Genomic DNA, 8,200 nt, shown 5'->3' on the forward strand with positions numbered 1-8,200 from the left:
CAGTAGCTTGTCACGCTTGATGGGAGAGTCAAATTGGCAGGGTCTGGAACAAGGGACGCACTCTGGAGGAGGTTGGTGAATGCTGGTTTTTATTAATAGTACACTCCTCCTCTCCGTTTTCTCATTACTTAATGTTTATTATATTGGTTTCCTCTGTGTAGTGTCTTGATATTATGCAGGCTGTCTGTCCCAAGAGAGCTAAAGCCATTTTCCCTTTTATCCATCCTTTTCTCGTAGGTCCCTGTAATGCTGCCTGAGAAAGAGCATTGAGCCGAACGCTTTGCCTTTCTGCATTACAGCCATTTTGCTTTGTGTGAGATTTCTGCTAAAAATAATCTATAAAAAAAAAAATCCTTTTTCGATCAAGGTCATTCTGTTTCAGCGCTTTTGGACGGCCCTTTTTCCTTCTGTACAGTATTTGCACTTTTAAGAACATTATGTTCTAATGTCTCCAACCGAGCTACCACAAAATCCAAAATGTGGAGTATCAACAAACGTTTTTCAAAAACATACATTTGTAAAATGTGTCCAAACAACACTAAATGTCTACAGCAATGCTAGCAGCTCTGTAAAGACATGCTTTTAACATACACAATGACTATTTTAACATGAAATGTTGCTGTACCGTCTGCGCTATTCCTATTAAATCAAATTGTTACACTAGTCTATATCCTTATTCACAAATAAGTCAACCAGCTAACCAATCAGAGCAGACTGAGCTCTGGTTTCAGACAGAGGGTGAAAAGAGGTGATGCAGCACAGGCAGTATGAGAAAAATAAAGAGCTTTTTGAACATTAAAGCATGGAAACATGTCACAGTACAAATATGAACCTAAAACAAGAGTAGTAGGGCCCATTTAAGTCATGTTTCTATGTACACTATCACTTAGACCAGTGGTTGCTGTCACATATCCTTAAAGCGACAATTTTTTTATTATAGAGGACTGATGGCCGCTGTATGTAAATGTCATGTTATATTTAATGCATAACAATAACTATACAGAACAACTAATAAACTGTACAAGTTACCTAAAACTCAGTATATGCAGTAAGGTTGTGTAACAATTTTGAGCATATCATGTGTAGTAATAAATCAAAGTATTAAATAGATAAATGGAAGCTTTGACATGTTGGTGCCTGAAATATCACTGTAATCTTTCCATCATTTGTCAAGACAGTTTGAAAATGTCAACTTCATGGTAATGTGAGGGGAGAACCCAGCTGCAAGCTTGGCTTAAACATTTTCACAATCCCAAGTAGAATTTATATTTCCTGTTTCATCTTAAAATTAACAAAATTACAATTCTAACATTCCGTCAGTATTAAGCTCTGCAGAGCACTAGCCCCATTTATTTTCAATATTTGCTTAGAAGCAAGAAGGAATTAAACAAATCAGCTGAACAGCTCATGATTGCTTTTCATAAAAATTGCATGGCTGTGAATTCATTAAGAGATGGATGATGAAATTAAAGTGTACATTTTCTAACACATTCAAATCAAACTGTAAAATGTAATAAACACATTTAAAAAAGAAAAAGAAAAGCAAAACTGGTGCGGGAAAGAGACATCTGCAGGAAATGCAAGTACTGTGATGATTATGCATCAAATGAAAAAAAAAAAACATGAAGGAGAGACACCTGGCTCACTCAGACATACTAAGAAATTGACGAGCAGTTGGTTAAGCTGACAGCTCTTGTTTAGATATGCAGATCCACTGGCTCTGAGGATGTGACAAAATGCAGCAAACCTAGCTGATAAGAAGGAAACAGCTGGTGGTAGATAAAGGAGGGCCAATTAAGACACAGCCAGATGTGATGCAAACATGAGACTGAAACTACCAAAAAATGTTGGGGCAATACGAAGTCTGACAACATAAATATTTGTTTTCTTGCTTTAGGTTGGAAAGATTAAGACTGTGCTTATTTGCATGGCATAGTTTGTTTATATGGCACCATTCCAGTACAGGATTAAGTTAAATATGCTTGGCCCATTTTTCTGAAATGTTAAGAATGTTTTTAAATGCTACAGAACAAACCAATGACTGGATGAGGAGATGAAAGCAACCTCCCTCAGATATCCTGCATAATAAGCAATTGTTGAAACCCCCTTGTAAAATTAAAGAACACTTTGCACATAACTTCACCACCTCAATTCATTTCCTATCATCATTTGATTTGTTCCATGTAGATTCTTCTGCAAATTCATACTAAAGTGTGTATTACTCAGTACCAACTGCAACCCATTTCAAATATAGTACAAGAAAATGTAATCTCACACAGACACGGCTGGTTCACTTGCATTAATGTTAACATTGTTTAAAATCACATCAGCCAGGAGTGAAAGTGTCCACATCTCCTTTCCAATTAAGCTCCTTTTACTATATATTAAGTGCTCAACCTAAGCTGCAGGCGGCGGAGGATGCATTTCACCAGAGCTGGATTTCCTTTCATTATGTTTGACATACAGTACAGTACATGTGAAGAAACTACTAAGCCTTGGAAGATTTTAGTGAAAAAAATACTGCCGCCAAATTGAGACTCTCTTCATCTGTAAACTGCTTTAAGCCTCAGTAACGGCTTAGCTTTCCCTTATTAGTATTGGCTGCTGTGTAGATTCAGCAGACTACCCAATTTCCCTCTATTTGCCACCCATCTATTTACCTTTAATGCGACAATGTGCGCTGATCATTTCAAGCAGACCCCTTAAGCTCCCTCCCCCGTCTTCTAGTTGCATGTTAACACCAGGGAATGGTGGTTTTATGCAAGTAGATCTTATTGATTGTAAAGCATGTAAGCTCTTTAAGCACTTCTCAATATCTACCTGAGAGTACATTGTAGGAGAATGACTTTTATCCAAATGAAAAAAATGTGATCTGCCTTCTCAAGTAAGAATATATTGACATATTTTGTCCATATAATATTGCCCTGTTGGAGGTGAAAGTACGCTTTGTTTCTGAGGCCAATACAACATTGTATGAATGTCAGAAAAGCACATTTTTCTGAATAATCTAAGGGTAGGCTGATTTTGCAGCTAGATGCGCCGTGAGTAGTACCTCTCCTGGGAATGAATGCAAATGCCTTGAATATATTCCTTTGTATCCTTGCAGTGTTGAGAGTTCCATCTATTGTGTATTATGTATCAGCTGTCTGTTTGACACCCAAAACAACAGCACTGAATAACAAGTGTCTGGAGCCTGCTGCAGAAAGCTTCAGTCGTTGTTACTTTTGTACACTGTTTGAAAAAGGACGGACATTTGTTATGGTAATGGGAAAAATGTCTAAAGTCTTCCGTATTTTAAAATGAAAAACAAAAGTTTATTCAGGATTTTGTACCACCTGAACATTGGGGAGGTAAAGGCACCATACTGTATGTGTTGTTTGGGAGAAACATGTCTTTCTCTTACTGCATTCACAAAAAGGCTGTCATTCCTTATGGTTTGTTTACCACAGCACAAAAGTAGGGGGCAGCAGTGCAGTACAGACAGTTAGCTGCTGTCATTAATTGCTGCATTGGGAAGGCGTTAAAAACAGCGGTGGCAGACAAGGCAGATGCTTGTGGCAGAGGTTGGATAAACACACTACTGTATAATGTTGTGCAACTGAACATTAAAACAGTCATATTCAAAACTGGCTAAATGTTTAGCTTCTATTATAAATATATTCTGCTTTTGAAATCTATGTGCAGACTAGTATGAATTATGATTTGCTCTGTAAAAAAAATTGTAAAAAAAATAAGCCATTGGAATACGAATATTTTAAATAAGTATCAACAGCTGCTCACCACCCACAGCTGTGGCACATTCTCTCTGATTACCTCTAAAATCCTCACACAAGATGCTTCCAGTGCTATAAACACACAATAAGGCTTAGCAGTAAAAGTATTCACATGCAAAACAGAATGAAATGGAATCCATCCTCTCCTGCCCTCAGCTTAAGTTAAGCACAAATAGCACCCTCAGGGTGAAAAGGAGAGCCAATGCAGGGGGAAGTCTGAATGTATAGAAGTCTATGAGAAAATGTTGATTTCAACCTCAGAAAACATTTTCCTAATGAGTGTTCTGGTCTCAATCAGCAGTTTCAATTATTCTTCCAAAGAGCATGACGTTAATTTGTAAATGATTGTCCCATTTAAAGTAAAATAGACGTTAAAGCAGGGTTTGCTTTAGGGTGGGGCTACCTTGCGATTGACAGTACGGTCCTTGAGTGTTTTTTCTGTTTAAGAAAGCTGATTATTACATGTTTAGTAGCCATTACCCTTCAGTTTGCATCTACAGTAACTGGACCTTTTCAACCTGATTCAATATTGCTATGGTCAACAAAAACCTTCAGAAGGTAACAAAACAATGGGTGATTTTTCGCATTAAACTCCATTGAGACCTAGGTTTTAAGCTGTGAATTCTAGGTAAAAAAGAAAATTGACCCTGTGATTTGGATTTGTACCTAGCAGAAAACATTACCTTGTTGGCAGAAGTAATAAACTGTGCAGTTCAATGGATCACTTAAATGTAACTTCATGGACCAAATGGGAAGCTATAATAACTGCAGTTACTGCATTTGTGATTTTGCCTGGGAATGTCGCCAGAAATACCATTTTTTAATATCTTGCAAATCCTAGGGCTTTCATCAGAAGGCCACAAGCTTATTCACAAATGTGAAATAAGCGATAGAAAGATAATAAAATAAAGATCTTCAAGATTTTTGGAGAGTAAATCAGATCAAAACAAGTTTTTCTTCTTCATGATTGAGTGATGTTTGAGCCTTACTGTGCAGGAGGGTGTTTGTGCAGAGTTTGGTATTTGAATGCTATAAGATTTCTCTGCTGTCGAGATAAAGGTTATGGGCTCTCTATAAAATGATGGGCTTCAGAGTTTTCTTGTAAACATTCATTTTTCTCACCAAAACATATTTTGCAGCCTTGGGGCCTCACAAATGTGTTGAAAGCATTTCCTTCTTTATAACAGTTTTGAAAAGGTTTTCCAATGTTTTAGAAAAGAAAATAATTCTTTACATCTGTGTTTACATGCTTGGAACATTATGTAACACATTATTGCATATGCCATGGGAATGGGATAGACCAGGGGTTCTCAAAGTTTTGATGAGTGAGGGCCAATTTAGGTACCCAATATTGGATTGAGGGCCGCCCAAGAAAAAACGGAACACAAAATAATTCCAAAACAAATCCTTTCTTTATTGTACTAACCAATTGCCGCAACTCGCGAGATGCCTAGTTGCCATGCAACCAGTAGTCTAGCAAACTTTCCACAAGCTGTCATTCATAATTTAGGAATGACAACCCAGGGGGCGCAGTTTTACCATTCTTAACCCTCTGGAGTCTAAGGGTATTTTCTCGATTTTTAGATGTTTTCTTAAATCACCTTTTAAATGTATTTCTTCTAACATGGCACCCCATGTGTTATATATCAAAATGTTCAGGACAATCTCTGGTCTTGCTATATATGCATATTGCTCACCTTAGAGCACTGTTTGATGAGATAAGTAGCTCAAAAGCTTACAATGTGTAATCCGATATTTGGAAAATCTTCAAAACTCTTGTGAAAACACAAATTTACTCATGTGATCGAATTATTTTGGTGTTTTAGATTTGGTTACCAAAGTCTTAGGATCACAAAAGCAGTGAAATATTTGAATTACACTGTATATAAATGTGTTATTCATGTCTAAAATGAAAAACATTCAATTCAAATGTTGAGTAAAATAGGTGTTTATCACTCTACTTTCACCACAGCAGGGACTGAGATACATTACATTACATTTCGCTGACGCTTTTATCCAAAGCGACTTACAATTACCAATTACAGGGACATTCTCCCTGGAGTAACTAAGGGCTAAGTGCCTTACTCAAGGGCACACTAGTGGATTTGAACTCACAACCTTCCGATCTTCACCCCACCTCACTATCCATTAGACCACCACTAGCCCACATCAGGACTGAATAATAACTTCATATTACATACCAAGGTTCATGTGATGTGTACAAATACAAATTGAGCATTCAACCTTTTTTTTTCAACCAACTATTTATATAAATATAAGAAACTGGAAAATCTCACTATTTACAATATTGAACATCAGAACTTTCAACCAACTATTCATTATAAATGTCAAGACAGTGTCAAGGTCTTTGTCTGTCTTCCAAGACAGTGGGTCTGGCTGCTGTGAAGATGGGGGTGATGGTGCATGGGCTGCTGTGTAGGTGGGGTGTCCAAGTGCTATACGAGACCTCCTTTCTGGCTGGGTTGAAGGTGATGGTTGTGGTGGAGCCTTTGTGCTGAGGTGTATCTTGACATGGTGGCAGCCGCAGATGGAGGTGGAGGCAGCGGTAGTGATGCTGGTCTGCTGGTCCTTGGTGGTGATGGCTCTGGTGAAGGCCCTTGAGCCACAGTAGATCTTGACCTGGGGGCCGGCACAGATGGATGTTGTGGCTGCTGGATAAACGCCGCCTGTGTAGGACAATAATTACAACTAATTTCATTGAAATAAAGTTCAAGTAAAATGTTGCTCAAGCACAAATAACAATGCACACATCAAAATAAAGTTTGGGAGGTTGCAGAAGGAGTCTCTCTCGATCTCTCTCTCTCACACACACACACACACACACACACACACACACACACACACACACACACACACACACACCCCCACACACACAGGTATTTCCAGTTACTTTACATTCAGTATAAAATCACAGAAACACACATACATAGGCTACATCTGATTACAAAGTCTCATCTGTACAGGACGGTAAAATAATAACAGGCACACATATAAATAAATCTATGACAAAGTCTCATCTGTACAGAACAGTATGATAAAATAATCGATGGCAAAAACATGTTACTGTAAATGTCTCCGTTGTGGGACGAATACATGATTAATTTAATCATCTACACATGTAATCTCACGTTTACACACCAAAATAACGTTAACACAGAGTAAAACGTTTGCTAATGGAGAGTCTATTTTGTTCCAATAAAAAGTTCATGACTATCGATAAAAATATATATCAATAAACCTATTGTTCATTTTCGCGGTATTCCCCACACATTGCCAGTACACTATTACTGTAATATTTACACTTACCCATGTCCAAATGGATCCTTGTTGTTGTCTTTGTATTCTTCTTCTTCAGAAGAGTCGAGGAATTCAGGTTCTGAGGCTCTATCTTCACTGCTGCTAGCGAAAAAAATCTCTAGCGAAGTCGGCAACTGTAAAGTTTTTTTAAGCCATTTTCTCTGTCTCTCTCTCTCTCTCCTCACAGATGTAAACTGATGGGAGACACGTGGTTTATGTTTTTGTTACTTGGTGGTAGGCCCTTAGTGATTTCTCGATGTCCATTGGTCATTTCAGACCATGATGGCTGCCGGCCGAGATTTCCTTGACGGACACACAAATCCACCAATCCCACACAGTGTAAAGTCAAGCTGCTTTGAGCGGCCATATTGGCTGCTGTGCCCTGGTTACAGTCTCACAGGAGATACCGCTGGAAAGCTACTCATTCTAATTCTTACTAGATACAACCATGGAGGATTCAAATATGACGCATGCATTTCAGCGTGTCACATTAACTATCGCGGGCCGCCAGAAACATTTCCGAGGGCCACCATTGGCCCGCGGGCCGCACTTTGAGAACCCCTGGGATAGACCATTGAAATGTATGTTGCATGCATTAGTTTCAATTTTCAGAAGATAAACAAAAAATCAGGACCCACCAACAAACAGTTTGCAGTGTGGTTGAAACTGCAAGAGGTCAAGAACGTAAGTAAGACTTCAAATGTTTGTTTTAGATATGGACATATGTTGCTTGTTGATTTCCACAGTGATCAACTGATCAGGAAGAAGAAGAAGAAGCCATTTCCCAACCACTTAAAAATAACATTCAATCACAACACATTTCCAGTACCTTCACAATGAAAATCATTCCTTAATAAAAAGGAAATGTGTATGAGAAAGGGGTTTGGTCAGAAATAAAGACATGAACAAAAAGCCTGTAGGCCTTTCCCTCTATTGTTAGGCAAGCGTAAACTCCACTTAAATCTGCCCTGATGGAGGTAACCTAGTGGAAACTTTCCACTGGAAAGTAGTGATGTTACGTATTGTGTCGAGTAATCCCTGAAGCTTTTTGTGAAGCTTGTATCGAGGCTTGTATCGTTTTGGGCCAGTGACGTCACCGATGACAAACG

The sequence above is a fragment of the Gymnodraco acuticeps genome, unplaced genomic scaffold, assembly GCF_902827175.1.
Source record: "Gymnodraco acuticeps unplaced genomic scaffold, fGymAcu1.1, whole genome shotgun sequence".
Classification (NCBI taxonomy): Eukaryota; Metazoa; Chordata; class Actinopteri; order Perciformes; family Bathydraconidae; genus Gymnodraco; species Gymnodraco acuticeps.